The following is a 25059-nucleotide window of genomic DNA, read 5'->3' on the forward strand; positions in this document are numbered from 1 at the left end:
GCAAGCACGCGTAACTCGAAAAACGTCCCATTGCTCCACCCCCCTTGGAGGAATTCGCGCAAAAACTAATGGGCACAAGTTCACATAGGGGCACATATGTGTACTAAATTTCGTTCGATTTCATGCGGTAGTTTTTGTTGTAGAGCGGCCACAAAAAACTGGTCACACACAGACGTGACACACATACATACACACACACACACACACACACACATACATACATACACACACACACACAGACAGACAGACATTTTCCAACTAGTATGTTGTGGCCATCACGAAACTTTCTTCTATATTTTTCTTTTTTTTTTTTCTGATCCCTCCCCATGCTTGACGAGGAAGCAATATTCCGAACAAAAACAAAATGACACATGCAAAAACTTGACGACTATCCCAATTTCTGAATTATTGCAAAAGCAAAGCAAAGAGCGAAAATTGAAAGTTATTTTAAAAGCCTTGCTTGAATGAATTACAAATATTTTATTTGTTAACAAACATAAGATGGCAACAGTTAAAAATTTTAAATCATTGAGATAATATTTCCTATCATTTCCATACAATTAAAATCACGAGAAATACGCAGACGACAATCTATTACGATTTATCTTTCTTATTGTTGCATTAATAAAAATATTTTTTATTCGCAAAAAAAAAAAAAAAAAAAAAAAAAAAATCAACACCTCTTGGAGCGATCGGCGTCAAAATAGAACCAAAGCCTGTTTACATATGGATTCACATATATTCCAAATTTCAACCAGAACGTAACATTACTTCTTGAGATAGGGCACTCAAAATGGAAAAAAAGAACGGGTGATTGCGCTACCCCCTTTTTAGCTGTTGACACAAAAATAAAATCAGTTCTTATACCCACTAAGGGCTACTTGCCGATAAATTTTTCTTTCATTCCGTTCATTATTTCTTGAGATACAGCAGTCACAATTGACGACAAAAAACGTTCTATAGCTCAACCCCCGTTTGAGTTATTGACACCAAAATTGAATCAGCATCTGTTCCTGTTAATACCAACATATGGACCAAATTTTGTTTGATTCCGCCAGTTACTTCCTGAGGAATAGCAAGCACGCGTAACTCGAAAAACGTCCCATTGCTCCACCCCCCTTGGAGGAATTCGCGCCAAAAACAAATGGGCACAAGTTCACATAGGGGCACATATGTGTACTAAATTTCGTTCGATTTCATGCGGTAGTTTTTGTTGTAGAGCGGCCACAAAAAACTGGTCACACACAGACGTGACACACATACATACACACACACACACACACACACATACATACATACACACACACACACAGACAGACAGACATTTTCCAAAAATGGTCGAAATGGACTCAGCACACCTCAAAACGTTCGAATCCGTCAAAATTCGAAATTCGAAAATTTGCACGAATCCAATACTTTCTTCTATATATTAGATATAGAAGAAAGTAAAAATGGTCGAAATGGACTCAGCACACCTCAAAACGTTCGAATCCGTCAAAATTCGAAATTCGAAAATTTGCACGAATCCAATACTTTCTTCTATATATTAGCTATAGAAGAAAGTACAAATCACGAGAAATACGCAGACGACAATCTATTACGATTTATCTTTCTTATTGTTGCATTAATAAAGCTATTTTTATTCAAAAAAAAAATCAACACCTCTTGGAGCGATTGGCGTCAAAATTGAACCAAAGCCTGTTTACATATGGATTCACATATATTCCAAATTTCAACCAGAACGTAGCATTACTTCTTGAGATAGGGCACTCACAATGGAAAAAAAGAACGGGCGATTGCGCTACCCCCTTTTTAGCTGTTGACACCAAAATAAAATCAGCTCTTATACCCACTAAGGACTACTTGCCGATAAATTTTTCTTTGATTCTGTTCATTATTTCTTGAGATACAGCAGTCACAATTGACGACAAAAAACGTTCTATAGCTCAACCCCCGTTTGAGTTATTGACACCAAAGTTGAATCAGCACCTGTTCCGTTTAATGGCAACATATGGACCAAATTTTGTTTGATTCCGCTAGTTACTTCCTGAGGAATAGCAAGCACGCGTAACTCAAAAAACGTCCCATTGCTCCACCCCCCTTGGAGGAATTCACGCCAAAAGCCAATGGGCACAAGTTCACATAGGGGCACATATGTGTACCAAATTTCGTTCGATTTCATGCGGTAGTTTTTGCTGTAGAGCGGCCACAAAAAACTGGTCACACACAGACGTGACACACACACACACACACATACATACACACACACATACATACACACACACAGACAGACAGACATTTTCCAAAAATAGTCGAAATGGACTCAGCACACCTCAAAACGTTCGAATCCGCCAAAATTCGAAATTCGAAAATTTGCACGAATCCAATACTTTCTTCTATGTATTAGATATAGAAGAAAGTAAAAATGAAATGAACTAGTATGTTGTGGCCATCACGAAACTTTCTTCTATATTTTTCTTTTTTTTTTTTTTCTGATCCCTCCCCATGCTTGACGAGGAAGCAATATTCCCAACAAAAACAAAATTACACATGCAAAAACTTGACGACTATCCCAATGTCTGAATTATTGCAAAAGCAAAGCAAAGAGCGAAAATTGAAAGTTATTTTAAAAGCCTTGCTTGAATTAATTACAAATATTTTATTTGTTAACAAACTTAAGATGGCAACAGTTAAAAATTTTAAATCATTGAGATAATATTTCCTATCATTTCCATACAATTAAAATCACGAGAAATACGCAGACGACAATCTATTACGATTTATCTTTCTTATTGTTGCATTAATAAAAATATTTTTATTCGCAAAAAAAAAAAAAAAAAAAAAAAAAAAAAAAAAAAAAAAAAAAAAAAAAAAATCAACACCTCTTGGAGCGATCGGCGTCAAAATTGAACCAAAGCCTGTTTACATATGGATTCACATATATTCCAAATTTCAACCAGAACGTAGCATTACTTCTTGAGATAGGGCACTCAAAATGGAAAAAAAGAACGGGTGATTGCGCTATCCCCTTTTTAGCGGTTGACACAAAAATAAAATCAGTTCTTATACCCACTAAGGGCTACTTGCCGATAAATTTTTCTTTCATTCCGTTCATTATTTCTTGAGATACAGCAGTCACAATTGACGACAAAAAACGTTCTATAGCTCAACCCCCGTTTGAGTTATTGACACCAAAATTGAATCAGCACCTGTTCCTGTTAATACCAACATATGGACCAAATTTTGTTTGATTCCGCCAGTTACTTCCTGAGGAATAGCAAGCACGCGTAACTCGAAAAACGTCCCATTGTTCCACCCCCCTTGGAGGAATTCGCACCAAAAACTAATGGGCACAAGTTCACATAGGGGCACATATGTGTACTAAATTTCGTTCGATTTCATGCGGTAGTTTTTGTTGTAGAGCGGCCACAAAAAAAATGGTCACACACAGACGTGACACACATACATACACACACACATTCATACACACACACATACACACACACACACAGACAGACAGACATTTTCCAAAAATGGTCGAAATGGACTCAGCACACCTCAAAACGTTCGAATCCGTCAAAATTCGAAATTCGAAAATTTGCACGAATCCAATACTTTCTTCTATATATTAGATATAGAAGAAAGTAATAATTGAATCTATCCTCATATAAACAATAGCCGATGATTAAGTAACCCGTGTGTCTCAACAACGAAACACGCGCCAGGCGCCACGGCATGATAATTTGATAATATGATTTGGTAGTGTTTAACATGCAGGGAAATGCTTTATTTTGACAAGGCTGAACTCGATCCGGTGACTTAACTGTTTTACTGGTAAGACTGTCATTTCAAGGGAATGAAGAAACGAAAAAATGGTCAACAATGAACGCTACCTACTGGAGTTAAGGGTTAATCCACTGGAGTTAGGGTTACAATTTCAACTATTAAAATATCCCCAAACAGGCAATCGCTGCGTTCAAATGTACATAGAAGCAAATGTTCACCCGTCATACCATGACGGGCGACTCTTTCTAGTTTATAAGAAGAGATATTTGTATACATATTTGTTAATTTTACAGCGGCAGATAATGTTAATACGAAAAAAAATCTCACTACTGTTATATATGCGAAAGTTTGTCTGTATGGATGTATGGATGTATGGATGTATGGATGTTTGTTACTCTTTCACGCAAAAACTACTGAATGGATTTTGATGAAACTTAAATATATAAAAATTAAAAAAATAAGGGAAATAAGTTTTTGAATTTTTAATTAAAATATACCTTTTCTGAGGAAATTTCGCTGGAGCCATAAGATTTTTTGAGAAAAGTCGTATGCTGCAGTAAATAATTTATTGCTCGTAATAAAGTTATTGTTGAGCATTGATCTTTTATTAGTTGCTAACATGTGTATAAATCTTATCTTACTACTATTATATATGCGAAAGTTTGTCTGTATGGATGTATGGATGTTTGTTACTTTCACGCAAAAACTACTGAATGGATTTTGATGAAACTTTACAATAATATAGCTTATGCATCAGAATAACACATAGGGTAGTTTTCGTCCAGTTATGGGGGGCAATAAAACACGATTTTCGTATAAATTCTCTAATATGGGGATGAAAAAATACTTGCACATATTAACATTATATGTCCATTGAAAGCTTTGATTTTTCTGCTGAAGATGGCACCTGTTCGAAATTTCTAAGTAGAGTAAAAAACGAGTTATAAGCATTTTAGTTCCATGTTCGAAGGCTTTCCTCAACTCAATACAATATTTAGTGTATCATCTCAACTCCCTGTTGATAGCGACTATTGTTGTATTGTTGACTATCTTTGCTTTTCGTGACTGTTCAAGGCTTTTCTCAAGTCAAATCTTGAAGTAAGATTTTTGCACAAGATTGGCAAATAATATATGGATTTGGCTGATTATTTTCCATTTTAATGCAACTTTGAGGCAATTAATGGGTTTTTTTTATTTGTGTTGACTGGGTATTTACTCGATCACCAGAAATCTAGCATAACGTTTTTTTGTGGAATCATTTCAATAGCTAGGGAATAAGGCATTTTTTTCAACTGTCGCTGTTTTGGAAGCTAAAAACTACGCAATACTGTTTCTCAATTTTCACCATGTAACCAAATATCGCCATTTCTTTAGTATTTCTTTCTTTTAATTTGTTAACACGTAAAATAATTCGCCAACTAAATTAAGCAAATCCATAAACAGCACAAAAACTTCCATTAATTTGTCTTTGCACACAATTTCAAACAATTGCCAAATTTTTACTATTTATTGGAAACATTTCAGGTAGCATCATTTTATAATCACCATATTTTTTGTGATTTTGGGGTGTCTTCCCAAATTTCCCGACATTTCATTTACTCCCGTTCCCCCTGATTTTCAGTTTTAATCATACCTTTTGATACATTTAAGGGGGCAGGTAATTTGAAATGTCGGCGAAACTAGAGACAAAAATATTTTTGGTAACTATTTGACCTCTGCCTGTAATAACCATTAACTTGAATCAATTGAAAAAAATAAAATAATAGTTTAAAAAACTAAAAAAAAAAAAAAAAAAAAAACACGTTTTCGTAGCAAAATGAACTAAAACGTGAAAAATAATCTTTGGATGATAGTAGTTGACCAATCACTTAATTTTAATGTGATACAAAAAAGCGTGGGGTGCTGTCTATTTACATTTTTGCTCGGACAACAAATGGAAGAAATTCAAGACAACTGATAAGAAGCCCCCCACGCTTTTTTATATTACATTAAAATTAAGTGATTGGTCAACTGCTATCATCCAAAGATTATTTTTCACGTTTTAGTTCATTTTGCTACGAAAGCGTGTTTTTTTTTTTTAGTTTTTTAAACTATTATTTTATTTTTCTGTTTTTTAGTCTTATGTTGGAGAATTATCAGGCGACGAAATTATTTATAAAACGAGTGCGAGGTAATATCTTAAAGTTAAGACAAGGGCACCTTGATGGAAAGCCACTGTGAGTCATCGATGTATGATTGCGGAAATCATATTTATATTACTTTGAAAATTTGAGATGCATTTGAATAAAAGTTTTGTTTAACAATGGTCTGATCAGCAATGAATTTCCAATTGAAGGCTCACCTAAATTTTGGCATGAAATTTGTTAAAAGCAATTATATTTCATGTTCTAATTACCTTGGAACATTGGAACAAATTTTGTCTGATGCAGAAAAATTAAAAGTTTTTGTAGATATTTTAAAATAATTTTTGCAAGCATTTTTCAATGTATTTTTTAAAATTTTTCCCTTTTCACATTGTTGGATTTATATGACAAAATATTGATTAAAATTGGAGGAAACTAACAATTAAAAGAGTTAATTAATTAATTTGATTATAGAATATTGCATTGTCATCGGGTCTGAGGTCGCGCGCCAAATTTCAAAAGAATCCGATCGCAGGAAGTGGGCGAAATTTGAGCTGCAAGATTCCGTTACAAGATACATACATACATACATATATACATACATACATACATACAGGTGAAGCTAATAAAAGCGTGTTAAAAAACTACATCAACGTGAGCGAAGCCGCGGGTAAAAACTAGTTGTTAATAACTTGCCAGAGTGCTAATATCTTTAATTATGTTTGGTTCCATTAGACAGCACAGTGTTTTGCAGTATTTTGCAAATGTAGTTTTTTTTATAGCGCTTTTTCGGAGGAAACTTATATTTTTCTGTTTTAAAATCCATTAACCTTGCCACCAATTTCTTACCAAAATAACACACACACACAAAAAAAAAGGCAGTTAAAGATGCATACAGTTAAATCTTTCATAATATTTACTTGTCTGTCTGAAAGTTTTATATTCTTAGCTGTAAAAAGAAAGAAAGAAGAAGGAAAGTGAAAGATACACGTGACTTGAAATATAAGAAAATATTTTGGCCGTTTTGCCGACGCAAAATTTAATTTCTCCATTTTTCCCCAGCTCAAGCAATACCACACTAAATAAATTTACTACTACGTATATACATTATACACTAGATCAGGGGCGCAGCGAGGGGGAGGGGGGAGGGCGGGGGCGGGGAGCACCCCTCTGAGCCATCGGTTTTAACATAAATGCAAATTCTAATGCAGTAGTTTATGCATATGAAAGGGCTGTTTTGATCAAAAAACCCGCTTTAAAAGGTATTTTTGATCAAAAAATTCCTCTTAGTATGTATTTTTCATAACCCCTCTTCCCAGAAGGTATTTTCACCCCCCCCCATCCAGAAGGTATTTCTCTCTGCGCTAGTGCACTAGATGCATTTCCAGTGTGTCATCGGGTCACGCGATGCCGTTGCACCAGTCATGTGGCCTTATGTCATTCGCAACTCCAACAAGCTATAGGGGACGCTGCAGCCACTGTCTAATGGCGGATGAAAAAGGTAAAACAATAGCACGCCGTAACGTATAAATTGCTTCTAAGCTTAGTAAATGACAGAAATTTTTGTCCGTATGCATGATTTTTTTGTTCTTTATTCTTTTGCAAAGTTTTTAAAAAGTCTTTTGATTATTCTGACCCAGAGATGAGAAATCAAAAAGTATTACAAAAGTAAGAAATTAATGCAAAACACACAGTAAGTTGTTCTGAAGCAGCGATTTTCACGATGTTGAATTCGATATTCATAAATATTTGGTTCACTTCGAGCAACATTTTCATTTTGTACTATTTTTTCTCTTCATTGTTATTTATTATGTCCATTTTCGTGACATTTCCGGCATTTGATGACATTTTGGTCACATAGTGCACATACGTGACCGTAAGATTGTCAGATAGTTTATTTCTATGACCATATGATTGAATTTCAAAAGAGGAAGATGATATTTCATTGTTTTATTTAGCTGGCGCAAATTGTTTAATTTATGTAATTGAGTTATTTCTTCGAATCGATTTATTTTAATTCTCGCTGTTTCATATGTTTCAACCTTTCAACTAAATAATAAAATTCTGTCATGATATTCTGTATAAATCATCTACAAAATGCTCTCGGATATGTGGTGGCAGTTCTGTTTTAAATCTTCACACATTTAATTCATTCATCATGGAAATGATTTAACTGATAAGCGAAATCTGGTCAAGATACACTATTCTTTCACACAATACTAAAACAATAACCCTAAAATGGGGTCGTTTCCAAAATTTTAAAAGTATTTTTTTTCTGAAAGAGCATGCTAAAAAACATAGGATCTGACCATTTTTTAAATAATTTGTTTAAGTTTAATATTTAAAAAAATTACTTTCATCGGCGCGTTTTCATTGTTTAAGCTTCTGCCGATGACATCACAAATGGTGAAATGCCATTTCGTTTTGCCATTCACACAGCAAATATTTAATTCACATCTTTACTAACGTGTATTGGCAACGATATGGTTGATAGAAAGCGTAGAGCATAGACCATAGACTAATAATAAGAGTAGACTGAGCTTTCCCAGACTTGCTGATGAAAAAATTGGTTCATGGATACATCATGTGACTGGTGGAAGGCTTGGCGAAAACTTTGGCAGCATGGTTGCTAGATGGCAGGATTATCTATAGTTTGGAACTCGACATGTATTTTTTGACGTAATGTGTTTTCATTATAATTTTTTTCCAGGTGCAGAGATTGAACTGTTTTTTTTTTTTAGTAATGCATTATTTTGACATTAGTAATTAGTATTTGATCACAGTTTTCAGTAACTTTTATTTTATTTAGAACTGCTACATCAGCATTGGCGTGAACGTAATGGCGTAAACGTTTTGCGTTAACGCAAAATTGTACTAATCGGCATCTTAAATTGAAATTGTAGGTAAAAATCTTACCGTTTGCCGATTCTTTTTGGGTACTTGCATCTTTAATTGCTTAGAGAGTTATTGAAAATGACTAAAGAAAATGCACAGTACTATCCAAACGAAAAACTCACTGTATAAAAAAATATTTACAACTTAGAATAACAAATTTACAAATCGGACTCCATAAAAGATCATTCTTCCGTGTTCCATCGATTCTATTTATTGAGCAATCACGATTGCTTATTGTTCTCATTTGACAGTCCTTGGCGTTACGGTTCCTTTTTCAGCTTGGACCAGGGCTGCAGCACCACCGTCCACCGGCGGCGGCACGGCTGGTCCTGAGCACTGTCCACCGGAATCCACTTTGGCTGGGCGGTGGCGTCCATGTCCTACACACGCATGCTCATATACACTCCCCTACGCGCCGCACGCCTTTACACACATACACACGCCTACGTGCACACACGTAAGCCTACACACACAACTATACACACATAACCACCCCAGGAGGAGGGAATGCTTGGGGGGGGGGGAGCCATTTCTGGAAACAATAACTTTAATCAGTAGGGTCTTGTCGCAACTCGTGATTGCGAAAAACATAATTTGAATTCAAAGTTTCGGAATTCAAATTAGAGTTAATTGGGGGAAGTGGGTCACATTTTAATTTTTCATTTCTCTCGGGCGTTGAGCGTCTGCTACGATCAACGCCCGCTGTTGCTAGGATATCCACCAGTCACATGGTTTGGTTTATGAGCAGCAAAAGGGTTGCCATAGCTCGGTCTACTCTTATTATTAGTCTATGGCGTAGAGCGCAATATTTAATTCGTTTCTTGGTTATCATAACGTGGAAATGCGGTGGAAAGATGCGCGAAATTGCATCATTTGTGACGTCATCAAAACCCCACCTTGTTTCAAAAATCGGACATTCAAAAAAATTAATTAAAAAATAACCGTTGGGAAAATAAAAGTATTTTCTGGGCCCATGTTATTTTTTTAGCTTATTCTATCAATTTCACTGACAAAAAGTATTACTTTTGACTAAAGAAGACAACCCCATTCCAAGCTTTTATTTTTTATTGTTAAAATTTTTAACGTTCTCTCTGGATTTTTCAATCCGTTCAGTGATAAATATTTTCAAGAATATTTATTTGCATACTGTCCATTTCGGTTAGATGCTGTAGTAATAAGGTTATTTAAATCAATTACTTGGAATTAGATTGAGGAAAAAGCAGTAATTTTTCAGCATGGCCCTAGTGTCCAGCCAATGTTATAAGTTCGCTCTTTTTTTCATCGAAATGAAAAAAACTAATATTTGTTCAAATTCACTCAGAACAAGGTAAATAAAATGTGTACTCACAGTTTTTTAGCAGATAATTTTGATGTTACGCTGTTGCAGATGCCGATTCCGAATGATGAATCACGCAAATAAAAAAATAAACATAACGAGCTGCTTATTTTGCCCAAAATGGTACACGTGGAACGCAATGTTTTGCCTTTTTCGGCAATTTTATAAATCACCGCAAGGTAGCGTATTCGAGCTCTGGAGTTGCGAATATAGGGGGCGATGTCTAGCCCAGCTCATAGGGGTTGTGAATTTATACCTGAAATTGTAAGGCTAAAATAGATCCAAAAGTTTTGAGGGAAGGAATCAAAGATATATCAAGGCAAAAACAGATCCCTGACACATACAAATTTTATGAATGAAACGGTTTAGTTCATTTTTTTTGGTTATATTTTTTCATTTCAATCTATTACTTTAATTTAATGGTTTGTCTTATTTAAAAAATAAACATTAAATTTTAAATTTAAGCATTATCGATTTTGGAAACGCTTGACGAGGCATTAAATTCTTTGCTTTGACCAACGCTCCTTTAAAACGAATTAGCATAATACACTATTAATACTAATTTAGTATTACGGGCGAGTTGGTTTTGACCATTTTGGCGAAAAATATTGAAAATAGGCCGTTAGGAAACCCTTGTAACGCAAAAGTACTTATCCTTATCCAGGCTTTTGTAAGCTTTCGTGGTTTATAAAAGAGTAAAAATTCTTTTCTGGTGAAATTTACCTTTTCACTTCAGTGCAATTCGCAACTCCAATAAACTATAGGGGGAGCTGCAGCCACTGTCTAATGGCGGATGAAAAAGGTAAAACAAACGCATGCCGTAACTTATAATTTTGCTTTGACGCTTAATGAGTGACAGTAATTTTCCATCGTGTTTGTGGGCAGCTTTCTTTTCTATTCTTCTGAAATTACATTACATCACAAACTGTCTGAAACCTATAATTTACCTCAAAGAAAACACGTGGAATAGAATGTTTTACCTTTTTCTTTAGTATTGTTAATCACCGCAAGGTAGCGTATTCGAGCTCTGGAGTTGCGAATAATATTTGCAAAATCATAAATTCGAAAAGATTTACGTGATATAATACATTAACAATTTGTTTTTTAAAAGTGTTTTTTTAATAGCTTGTAGTTAATTTTGTTTCAAGTTCAAAAAAGAAATAATGCTTGTTTCGATGCAGTGTTCATTCAAGGTCAGAACTCTAGATTTTCCGCTGAAAAGTTAAAGTAAAATTATCATAAGTGTTTCGTAATATTTTCGAAAAATCACGTGATGAAAACACCACGGCTTCTTTTCTAATTGCTACGGCCAGTATGAAATTGAGTGAAGCCACATTAAACTGATATCTAATTTTTGTCGCGTGAATAAATTTCATAAATGTTGCACGTTTGAAGTATATCTTTAGAACGACATTACATTTGTTTGAACCATTTAATCCTATTATCTTTCAGTGAATAATACTCTAAAAATTAAGAATTTTAAAAATTTTGAAAATTTGTATTAGTATATAATTGAAAGAAAATGTTTGGTCAACGGAAAAAAGGCAAAGGCTTGGTGGTAATATGAATTCTCTTGTAATTTTCGAAAGATTTATGTCTTTTTTGGACAAATTATATTTTTTACTTTAGGGCACACAAAGTTACCAATTTTATTTTATGTTTGTCAAAATTTTGTAGTTTTCAAATGTAATAGACATTAGTAGTTAATTGTATAATTGAAATCATTTCTCAACTTGTGTTTACTAAATGTGACGTGTGAAAGTACAGTTAGTGATAGCAACTAAAATAATTCCTTGATTCTTTATTTTGAAATAATTAAAACTGCTATGAAGGAAAATACCTGTAACCGAAGAACTTGGCAATTTTTCTGAGTGTCATCATTTTTTTTTTATTTCCAAAAAAAAAAAAAAAAGAATTTGTTAATGTTTTCCCGCTTCAGCTAATGTTGTGAGAAAACAGTCCTAGGACAAAATTGGCGATCATGCATTATCTCTACATCGAAACATCTCCGTACTGTAACATGTACTTTATGGATTTAAAATTCTCATTTCCCGTAAAAAAAGTGTGTTGCGTTTACAAAAATAGTTGCATTGTTTTTTAGTACCTTGTTAAATGAATGGATAATTTTTCAATGGTATATCACTTGGCTTCAAAACTTGTTGACTTTCGACTTTGGTGGAAAATGAAATTCTACTTTTAAATCGTCGCCATGTTGAGTTCTCTTTTTCTAATTTTAGATTTTAATGGAACTATTATTAGTGCTTACTTACTACTGGAAAAACTTATTTGGCTGATTACTTTAGTTAATAAAAGAGCATTTAAAATTGCTTTGGTGTTTTTAATAGAATGTTTCAAGTTAATAATAGAGCATTTAAAATTGCTTTTGTGTTTTTAATGGAATTATTCATGTTATTTATTATCTTTTTTTTATTTGGATGTTTATCTTACTGTTAATGGCTAAATTTAATTATTTAACAAACTATTTTTATTTGAAGACTTGTTTCGTTTAAAAAGACAAAAAAAATTCCTCCAAATAACTAAATCAGGCCATCAAATCCACACAGATTTAAGATAATAATGAATAAAACAAGCTATTCGCAACTCCAATAAACTATAGGGGGCGCTGCAGTCACTGTCTAATGTCGGACGAAAAAGGTAAAACAAACACACGCCGCAATTTATAACTTGCTTTGACGCTTAGTGAATGACAGTAATTTTTCATCGTGTTTGTGGGAAGCTTTCTTTTCTATTCTTCTGAAATTACATTACATCATAAAATGTCTGAAATTTGTAATTTACCCCAAAGAAAACACGTGAAATGGAATGTTTTCCCCTTTTCTTTAGCATTGTTAACCTCCGCAAGGTAGCGTATTCGAGCTCTGGAGTTGCCAATTGAATATAATGAAAAGCTCAGTTAAAATGTAAAATACTCCGTCAACATTAAAAAAACTCGGCATTTTCTTTTTATTGCAGTCGAAACTCGTTAATTTGAACACGCTTAAAACGAATTACTGCTAAGACGAACTACATCTGCGATCTTTGTCCCGTTGTTTTCTGATGTTGTTGTTCAGTTGAAGTGAACTACAATTCAGACGCACTGATTTTAAAAGTTTTTTTGAGTTCGTTTTACCAAGGTTCAACGGCATAGGTATTGCAATCGTTTAATGCGCTTGGTCGCTTGCTCACTTTTTAAAAGGGCTAAACCAAAAAATATCGTTTACGTCACCGCCATGTTTGTTCTTCTTACTTAAGTTTTACATTTTTATGGATCCTTTATTGGTTTTAATGACTTGAAAGGTTAATTTTGTGGGAATATTAAACATTTTAAAGTAGCTTTTAATACTTTATTTAGTAGGAGGATTATTCTAAAGGAACTTTTTCATGCTATTTAATAGCTTAATTTTTATTTGCAGGATTATTTTACTCATTAATGGCATAAACTGAAAAAGATTAGAGATTTTTTAATGCTTGGTGAAACTTTATCTTGATATGTTTAAATGCCATTAAAAAGAAAAAAAAATAATATAGGATATCGCCAAACAAGCAGTTTTTATACTTCTTTGGAGGAAATAGTCATAACGTAAAACATGTCAAATTGGTGGAAAAATTTCCAGTTGCTGAAGCTGTTGTCTCTTTTGCTCATTATGATTAAATTTTAATTTTTAATTGACCTTTTTATGTTAGTAATTGACTTGTGTTTTTCTTGTTTGCCGGAGTAATTTATTTTCAAGTGGCTGAATTTAATTACTACTTGGCACATATTTTTTTTTCATTTTAGTACAACTTTTTATCTTATTTAATGGAAGAATAATTATTAAATTTCAAATTTCATCAATATTAATTTAGGCAATAATTGACAAGTTGCTAAGCACTTTGTTCTGACTAGTTTGTCAGACAATTTTTAATACACTCCAAGGTTTCCAAATCAAAATTCGCTCGCCACTTTAACCAATCATGGCAACAGTAAATAAAATGAAGAATACTCGCAAAGAATAAAAATGCACAAAGTGGACGGAACTGTACCAACAACGGAACTGTACCAGTAAGCTCCATTATTTGTCCCCAATTTCGCCAAGCGATAACGTTATCGTAAACCAATCGAATTTTTAATATTACTTAATAGTTTTTTCGAGGATTTTTCAAAATTTCAATGGATTTCCAATGGTGTTTTTTGATCTAATTTTGGCAAAATTTTCACATTTTGATTTAACTTTTGAAATGGCTGTGGCGCCATAATTTTCAAAAACTCGTCATTACCATGTTACTGTAGCTCTTACAAGCCTCTAAATAATAAAAAACAGTTTAATAAAAATGGAAAAATGTTTAATAGTTAAGTTTAAAATTATTAATTAAAAATAAATTGATATGTAAGTCGTTCTCAAGCAATAAGAATGGCTGCAGTAGCAGGTCTACAAGCTTTTCATTAAAAAGAATTTATTAATACTCATAGTTAGTTATAAATTCAGAAAAACAAATATTAGAATCGGCATCTTGAAAAATATTACTGCACTTACTTATTTTTAAAGCTTTTCTTATTTAAACCTCGCTATGATAAAAAGAAAAAAGAAGGAGTTTGGCAATGACTTCGAAAATATTTAAAAGGTTTGGGAACATGTTTCAAAAATTGTAGTTTGTATTTATTTGATGACGTTTGACAAAAAAAAAAAAAAAAAAAAAAAAAAGATTGTTTTAAAGATTCATTAACAAACTGTTGCCAAGAGCTCATTAATATTAGGACTGGACCATCGAGTAACAATAGAACTGGAGTGCACTTTAGGATTATCTTTTGGCTGTCGGCATAAAAACGGTTTTGATCACCACTGCTTGGCTAGAGGAACAGTCTAACTGTCAGACAAGTACGCAAACTTGGTGGAACACATTATTTAATTTCACCTATACTTGGCGAAAAGGAAATCTATATATATAAAAATGGAGTTTGGTAAATTTGTTCCCTAAGATCTCAGAAACTACCCGGCAGATTTGGCTGAAACTTTCACCGTTTTTTCAGTTTGGTACTGGGAAGGTTTATAGACCAGTTCGAAAAAAATCCGATTGATAGTTTCCTTTTTATTCCAATTTTAGTCCCAATTTTCGCTTAAATGTCCCAATATGGGGGTGGAAAAAACTTGCACATATTAACATTATATGTCCATCGAAAGCGCCAATTTTTCTGCTGAAGATAGCATCTGTTCGAACTTTCTAAGTTGTATAAAAAACGAGTTATGAGCTTTTTTGTTCCCTGTTCGAAGGCTTTCACCAACCCAAGTTATTATTTAGTGTGTCATCTCAACTCCCACGAATTGTTGTACTGTTGAATATTTTTGCGTTTTCGTCTAACTTTTTGAGGCTTTTCTCAAGTCAAATCTTAAAGTAACGTTTTTCCACAAGATTGGCTAAAAATAAATGGATTTGGCTGATCATTTTACTTTTAAACGGAACTTATGTAATTAATGGTTTATTATTATTTATTATGCTGATTGGACACTTGCTCACTATATCCAAAAAACCAGCAGAAATATCGCCAGATTTTTTTCAGAAACATTTCAGTAGCTGATGCGTTTGGCAGTTTTTTCCACTGTCGCTGTTTTTTAGCCCAAAGACTATGTAATAATGTTTCTCAGCTTTCACCATATAAACAAAATATCGCCAATCAAAGATACTTAAAAAAAAAAAAAAATACTGTGTAAAAATAATTCAACAACTAAATTAGGCAAATCCATAAACCGCACAAAAACTTCCATTAATTTTTCTTTTTGCACGATTTCAAACAATCGCCAAATTTTACTACTTATTTTGGAAACATTTCGGATGAAACCGTTTAGCGCCATTTTATTTTGACCAAAAGTATCACAGCATCTGGCGACAATATTTCTATAATAAAAATTAGTAAGAGGAGGGAGTATTATCGAAGGTGTCCCAAAATGATTCTCGCAAATTTGGTAACATTTTAAACCGCACTAAGTGCACACAATAACTGAAATTTCCCAAAAAAACTAAAGCAAGTGTAAGGGGAATACGGGCGGCTGCATTTTTTAAAACAGTTTGTTCATCAATAGCCATACAGAGAAGGTTTTAGATGTTAAAAAAAAAAAAAGTACTAACAGATAAATCTTTTTAAACATGTAAAGTTTAATTACATGTTACGGAAATTTTTCAAATTTGTATACGCTTAAGTGTCGTGCTTTCGTTTCTAAATGAATACTATTTTGTTCTTTATACTTATTGCTATTTTAGTTTTATGAGTTAGGAAGAAACTCGATTTTTAATCGCGTCAAAAAGGTTTGTTTTGAATTTTTTCGCTTAAAACAGAAAACAAGGGCAAGTAACGATTGTTTCTCATAACTATTACTGACCCGGGCAACGCCGGGTATTTTTGCTAGTAAAATATAAAAGGAAAAGCCCTCCTTTCTATTTGACAGCTACATTTTTCTTGATGTTGGCCGCCAGTTTCTAACTTACGGGTAAAGGAACACGTACTATAAATAGTGTTAATATATTTACTCTGTGGACTGAATTTTTTTGAATTTAATGAATTATTTTTTGATTGAATTTTGTTAATATCGTACATATTTTCTTTTACGTTCTGGTAAATGTTTTGGGTATCGTGATTAAGTTACGTGATGTGTAGGGCAACAAACAACAAAAACTAAACCTCTGGCATTTGCTTAATGTGTCTTTTTGCTACAGTTGCTAATTCTTTTAAGTAACTATTTATGAGTTATTTTTGAGCTTTTATTCTATCTTGCATTTTTCTACTGCTTGTAAGACTGAGCATTTCAGTTGCGAAGCCGGAAGATTCTTGTATAAATATGTAAACTTGAATTGTTTTATGCGTTACCTATCAAGCATGTGTGTTCATTATTAGCTTTATTTTTAAAAACTACTAAGAATTTTCCAAACTTTGACTGAAAAATTAAAATATTGACTTGAAGGAGGCTGCTCAATTTTGGAATTGTCATTTTTAGTATTTAACTACCCACATGTAATAGCATGTTAAAGAATTCATACTAACGTTCAACCATTTAGGTTCGGTTAGTTCTTGAAGCTTTTCATGCTCTTTGATTCCGCGGTAGAGTTTGTAACAACATTATGAAGGAGCTCTTATGAAGATCATATTTTAACAAAAAATTAAATGTTCACAAAAGAGAAACTTGAACAATTTATTTCATTTCCAGTTGTAAAACGTTATTCTTAACCTTGCATGCACCGAAATCAAACAAATTTGTTTAATTTTAGGGAGGTGTTATAGGAGGCGGAGCTGACACCTCAACTGGAGTAATTACTGGAGCTCTTTCTGGTGTTCTTAGAGGATGGGACAATAGAATGGAGAATGCGTTTGGAGCCTGCGCATCTATTGGGGGTGAAGACGGCAAACTCACACTTGATGCCATTAACTCATGGTTTCAAATGGCTGGATTGTTTGGAAAGAAATCATCTATCACCATTGAAGACACTACGTCGACATTTGAAAAATTCAACAAGTCAGCATATATGTTTAATTTTCCTTAATTTTTCAAAACCCTATATCAACAAAACAGTGAGTTTGTGGTGGTATGGATCGGCTGCCTGGGGCTTTGAACAAGAGGTCCAGAATCAAGAGCTACAGGCACATTCTTATAACGACTATTGACCCAAGAATCTAACTTCTATAATACAAGCAGCTCGGTTGCGGCATTCAAAGACTGCAGTTTTGCCCTTGTTGTGGGATTACTAGTTCGGAATAGGTTTAACCAAGATGGAGATATATTTCCTCTCATTGTAGATGAGATTAGATTTAGATTGGTTGTTAAAATTAATTTAGCACTGTGTGCTAAAGTTAAAATGTATACCATAAGATAACAATAATATAAATTTTAACCTCAGACATCAAAATGAGGGTTTAAATATGACATTACACACGCTTTCCGATTAAAACAAAATGAAAACTCCGTTCTTCCTCCGTGAGAAAACGAAATATAATTCAAGAGAAAATTAAATTCAGAACACTATGAAAATCTCTCTCTCACTCGATGAAAAAATGAACTTGATTAAAATACGCATAACAAAATTAAATAATATGTAATTATAATAAAATTTTTTTTCGAAATACACTTTTTCTTCAGGGTCCAAACTAATTTTTAGCAAATTTAACAGCTATAGGTTGTAAAGGGTAGGGGGATCCTGATCATAGCAAAACCACAGTTTTGAGCGTTTGAAAAGCTTTTCAAATTCATGGTATCCAGTAATATTTTGCTCTTTAGCATCGTGCTTAAATTGAGTTTAGCCTAAGGTTTTCGTTAAGAATTAGAAACTCTTAACTTTCTTAGAAAATTGGAACATATTTCATCTTTTGCAGAAAAAAAAATCTTACGAAAGACATAAAATGTGAAGGGGTGTAGAAAATAATTCATCCCCTCAATAAGAAGTTTATCAAAAAAATTTTAACTAAGAAATTGATTACAGAAAAATAAAAAATAAAAAAAAAACTAATTCGAGGGGGAAAAAAACCCGTTTTGAGTTGCAAATCACCGGGGTTCGATGCAGTTTTTTTAAACCAGATTTCAAGACTGTTGCCGCTATGGGGTTTTTCGGACGTGAAACAGTCACAGACAAAATTTCGCAATTTCTTAGGCGTTACTTTTTTTTTTTAAAACTCATTTGTCACTTTCTCCTGAAAGCAACGCCCATAAACTTACTGAAAAAAATGCAGTCAATATTTATAAGGATAAGATTTGAAATGAAATATTTTGTTGATTAAATGTCTCGCATTAAAACATTTAATGATTAATCTTTTGTATTCTCAAGCAGCTAGTGTTACTTTTTCCACTGCAACAATTTAGTATTTCTTTGAATTTAATATAGGAAAAGCATAACTATGGAAGAGTTTAATCAACTTTTGGAGAACATTTCAGCAGAAAATAATGTGTCTACCGATGAGCTACTTGAACAACTGGGCAGAGTAGATGCATCAAGAATAAAACGAGAAGGGGTAAGTGTTTTACGAGGGTCATAAGCTCGAAATCTTACTTACTATACCCGGAGATATTTTTGAGGCTCCTACAAGCGTATTTCATGCATTGAAAATAGGAAATACGCCTCAAAAATGTAGCCAAGCATATTTAAAGCTCTGTATTTTAAATGCAGATTTAGCATCATGTGAATTGAAAAAAAAAAAAAAAAAAAGAAAAAAAAAATTGAATTTTGACATCTTGAATTCAAATTATGTTTTTCGCAATCACGAGTGTGTGTATGTAGGCGTGTGTGTTTGTGTGTGTGTGGGGGGGGTTGTGTGTAGGGGTATGTGTATTGTGTGTAGGGGTATGTGTATGTGTGTGTAGGCATGTGTGTTTGTGTCTGTGTGCAGGCATAAGTGTGTGAGTAGTTGTGTGTATGAATGTGTCTGTGTGCAGGCATAAGTGTGTGAGTAGTTGTGTGTATGAATGAGTCTGTATGTGGGGGGGGGGGGGTATGTGTATGTGTGTGTAGGCATATGTGTTTGTGTCTGTGTGCAGGCATGAATGTGTGGGTAGTTGTTTGTATGAGTGTGTGTATGTGTTTGTGTGTATGTGTGCATGTGTAGGTGTCTGTATGTATTTGTGTGTGTGTATGTGTTCTTGTATGTGTGTAGGTGTTTGTGTGTAGGTGTATGTGTGTGCATGTGTTTGTGTGTATATGTGTGTGCGTGCGTGTGTGTGTGTGTAGTTGTGTATGTATGCGCGTGTGTGTAGGACATGGATGCAACCTGGAGACGACTTTCGATTTGAGGCAGCATCGTGAGGAGCCGATCGACGGTGATGGTGCAGAGGGTGGCGGTGGGAAAAAAAATCAAAGGACATCAAAAAACAGTCAAGTGAGAACAATAAGCAATCGTGATTGCTCAAAAAATCCTATCCTACTGTGGGAGGTATTGTGGGCAGGATATGGGGACAGTTGAATATTGGTAAAGGTATGTGAAAATCAGTAACATATGACGAAATTATTATTGAATACAAGTTACGATAATACACATAACATACGCAAGCAGTTTAAAGGTCAAGACTTAAGTGTAGTCATTGTGGTTAAGCTTATCTGAGAGTAGTTAAATTATTTTCAAAGTAACGTTTGACGCATTGATAATGATAAAGAAACATTAAATTAAATACCAAAAAAGACAAGAAAATTAGAAAATGAAGACAATCAAAAGTTTAATTAAAAAAAAAAGGGACGTCTTCCAGAAATTATAATCTATCCTATTTTTGTTTTGAACCGCCAAAAGTCATTATTGCATGTTAACTTAGAATATTGTATTCAGATTACAATTAATAAGAAATAATCATTTGTAATACTATAATAGTATCAACAGATAAATGGGCTAACAAATGCACTCTTTAGATGTACGTAAATGCTATTAAAATACACTTTAAATAACATCCAATCAAACTCAATTTTTTATAGTAATTTAATTTTAAGTCTTGATGTTTTTAAATATATTTAGGATATTAAAAATATGTTGGAGGCACAATAGGACACTGTCCCATTCAATCCTCATCAACATTTTCCATTTTACTCTCGAGGCAGTATTTTTTTTTAAAAGTCAAGAGCCAAAAGTTACACAACATTTATTAATGAAATAAAGAACATTACATGCATGCAATTAAGAAAGTTTCAACACTAAATTAATGCATGGGTGCTAATTACTGAATAATAATTTACACCTCAAATTCAAACTAGTATGTTGTGGCCATCACGAAACTTTCTTCTATATTTTTCCTTTTTCTGATCCCTCCCCATGCTTGACGAGGAAGCAATATTCCTAACAAAAACAAAATGACACATGCAAAAACTTGACGACCATCCCAATGTCTGAATTATTGTAAAAGCAAAGCAAGGAGCGAAAATTGAAAGTTACTTTAAAAGCCTTACTTGAATTAATTACAAATATTTCATTTATTAAAAAACATAAGATGGCAACAGTTAAAAATTTTAATTCATTGAAATAATATTTCCGATCATTTCCATACAATTAAAATCACGAGAAATACGCAGACGACAATCTATTACGATTTATCTTTCTTATTGTTGCATTAATAAAACTATTTTTATTCGCAAAAAAAAAAAAAAAAACAACACCTCTTGGAGCGATTGGAGTCAAAATTGAACCAAAGCCTGTTTACGTATGGATTCACATATATTCCAAATTTCAAACAGAACGTAGCATTACTTCTTGAGATAGGGCACTCACAATGGAAAAAAAGAACGGGCGATTGCGCTACCCCCTTTTTAGCTGTTGACACCAAAATAAAATCAACTCTTATACCCACTAAGAGCTACTTGTCAAAAAATTTTTGTTTGATTCCGTTCGTTATTTCTTGAGATACAGCAGTTACAATTCACGACAAAAAACGTTCTATAACTCAACCCCCGTTTGAGCTATTGACACCAAAATTGAATCAGCATCTGCTCCAGTTAGGGGCAACATATGGACCAAATTTTGTTCGATTCCGCCAGTTACTACCTGAGGAATAGCAATCACGCATAACTCAAAAAACGTCCCATTGCTCCACCCCCCTTAGAGGAATTCGCGCCAAAAACCAATGGGCACTAGTTCACATAGGGTCACATATGTGTACCGAATTTCGTTCAATTTCATGCGATAGTTTTTGCTGTAGAGCGGCCACAAAAAACTGGTCACACACAGACGTGACACACACACACACATACATACATACATACACACACACATACATACATACACACACACAGACAGACAGACATTTTCCAAAAATAGTCGAAATGGACTCAGCACACCTCAAAACGTTCGAATCCGTCAAAATTCGAAATTCGAAAATTTGCACGAATCCAATACTTTCTTCTATATATTAGATATAGAAGAAAGTAAAAAAGTAAAACTTAGCAAAATTACAGCAAAAACTAAAAGGGTTACAACTTCCGTACAAGATGAAATACTGCAGATGCTAGTCTCCACGGGGTTGCCATACAGGTTAATTAAAATATAGCATACTTTTAAAATTATTATTATTTGAACTATAGGAAAAATTACTTTTGCCCCACTGTACCAAAAAGAATGATGTTACATGAAAAGACACCAAGTTTCTGGTATATACTACAAATACTTAATGTGTTTGCCCTTTGTTACCTGGAGCATTTCTTAAAAGTAATCCCGGTTTCTTCAGGTGTTTTATAGTATGTTTCCTTCAATAACTGTGACTGCAGCAGTTTCGCTTTCCTCTACATTAATCTTGGCATAGGAGACACATAAATCTTGTCCTTTACATAGTGCCATAGAAAGAAATTTCAAGCAAGCAAATCGGTATTTTCTCGTTAGAGATCACACATTATTGGTGTGATCTTCGCACATTTTGGATTTTTTTTTAAATTCGAAATTACCTTGTCTTTCGTTAGCGAACTATCGCCGACTTTGGCAAAAAAGCTGGCGAGTTTGCAATCCACCCCCTCCCCCTGCGTCAATTATTTCGTACCATTCACGGCTTTGGCTCTCATATCAATTCACGCTTTCAAAGAGCATAACGAGAACTTTTTCAACAGTCGCTAACCACTAAGATCAGCTGTTTTGTCATTAAAGAAATGTCTAATTGGCAAGTGCTATGTTCAACATTAGAGTTCCCTTCTCACTCTCGTGACACAAGCGACTAATGTAGAAGTTAACATTAGTAACTTTAATTTTCCATGAGTTATGTGATTGTGCTAATTATTCTTTTAATTTAAGCCCCAATAGCTGCAATGGTTGGTTTAATATTGTGCAACAAATAGTTAAACTACAATTCAGATATCCTTTCCAGAAAATTTCTGTTGGTGTGCCTGGTTCTGCTGGTATGTCTGGTTTTGCTGGAATATCTGGATCTACTGGGATGTCTGGATCTGCCGGAGTGTCTGGTTCTGCTGGAATACCTGGTTCTTTTGGGATTTCAACAAAGTTTGGAGCAGATTTTCAAAACAAGTTTAATACTATGGCGGAAATAAATGGCGGATTGACGCTTGTGAACATTAAATATTGGTTTGAAGAAGCCGGACTGATCGGAAGAAATGGAATCATTACAACTATTGAAATAGAACGTATTTTTAAAAAGGCTGCCTCGTAAGTAATCGAAATTATTTGTATGTTTCCAGTACTGACATTAAGTTCCACAAATAATCCGTAATTTTTGAGAGTTTATTTAAAATATGTACAATAAATATTCAATAGAATTGGGGCAATCATATTCAAAAATTTCATTCGCGCCACTCAATCATTTCATTCAAGGCATGAACTAGAAAATCAGGCATATCAAAGAAAAAACTCAAAGTTTTGATTACGTAATCTATAAAAACTACCCTGAAGTTTGAAAAATAAATTAACCATATAACATGAATTAATGTTTTTTTCAATCAATATTATGGTGTTAGCATTTATAAACACAAAGCACAAAGTTAGAAAAGTAAGAAAATTAGAATTGACGCAATAAGAAGCAAAGGGTGTAAGTGAACGTTATAAAGTTTTGAGTAAAAGGTGTTTTATGTTCAGACCCTAGGTAGACTTTCATTGAAAACTTTTTCTAATTCATGTCGAATAGCAGCTGCTACCAGGGCTGCTAGTACTATTTTTTGCCCTCCACCAGAGGTACGGCTCTCCTACCATTTGAGCGGGTTATCTCAAAATTTTTATTTTAGAACTCACATCCCTTTCCTATTCACAGCCTCAATTGACTCAAAAGTTCGGGAAAACATTTTTATTGTGAGCCCTGTTTTGAGATATTCTGGCGACATAGGAAAATTCATACGACGTGCTAATGCTGAAGCTGGTGATAATAAAAAAAAAAAAAAAAAAAGCATTTAAAAAAAAAGTATTTATTTTCAAACAAATAAAAGATCACCAAATTTTGTCTCCCGTTTTAATATCTAATTCTCTTATCATCGCAAGAAATATCAACATTCCTGATTTTTTTTCTCACACTACATTTTTGATTATTGTACTGGTTTCAATGTTTCTAGCCATCAACACAAGTTTCAAACAGTTAACTTTATCTTCAGTTAAATTTAAACATATCTGTTAATTTAGTTTTCATCTACGAAAAGAAATATTAAATGATAATTAGATTTTGGTTTTGAATTTTACATGCCATGTTACATTTTATAAACTTAAAATGTTCTTTGTGAAACAATAAATGTTTGAAATTAAATTTTTTTATGATTCAGTGACGAGGAAATCTTGAATTTTGAGGAATTTCAAAATTTTCTGGAACTAGTAGCAGATGAGACAGACGTTTCAAAAGAGGAAATAGTCTCAGGCCTGGTTGATGTAAAACTTTCGTTCCTTCAAGATTTTACAGTAAGTTATATAAAAACACCTCTTTTAGTTGTTATTATGCGTTGCTTTGTAATGCCTTGCTGCCATTAAAGTATCAAGAAGGGAGCTGAGAGAGGCAGTTGCCCATACCTAGATTAGAGCATATTTAGTTCGTTGTCTTGGACCAGCTTTTTTTCAGAATTCAAATTTGTGTTTCAGATAGAAACGGACTTTTCCTCATTTATTTGAGCCTCATTTTTTCCATCCTGCATTCTTTCCCCAGAATTTATTTGCATTATTTCCCCCCCCCCACCATAAAAGGTAATACAAAAAATAGAACATAAAATGTAAGGACACGCGATAAATATATAAATGTTTTTTTTACAGTTTATTGCTTTTTTATAATAAAATTTGTTTACTCAGAAACAATAGTTGGACCTTAGTGCAGAAACTAATATCAGTTTCAAAGAAAGAAGTCTGTTTAGCAGTCTACATAATTTCACTTCCGCTGCATTTGCCCGTAAGCTTTTTCCGTCTTACTTTGAATAGAATTATCTATTGAGAACAGATGATACATTAGTTGAAGGCGTATGACACGTTAAGCATAAATCATTTTAAAAAATAGTTCTGTGTAATTTTGAAAATATTCTGAAAAA

The sequence above is a fragment of the Uloborus diversus genome, chromosome 9, assembly GCF_026930045.1.
Source record: "Uloborus diversus isolate 005 chromosome 9, Udiv.v.3.1, whole genome shotgun sequence".
NCBI lineage: Eukaryota > Metazoa > Arthropoda > Arachnida > Araneae > Uloboridae > Uloborus > Uloborus diversus.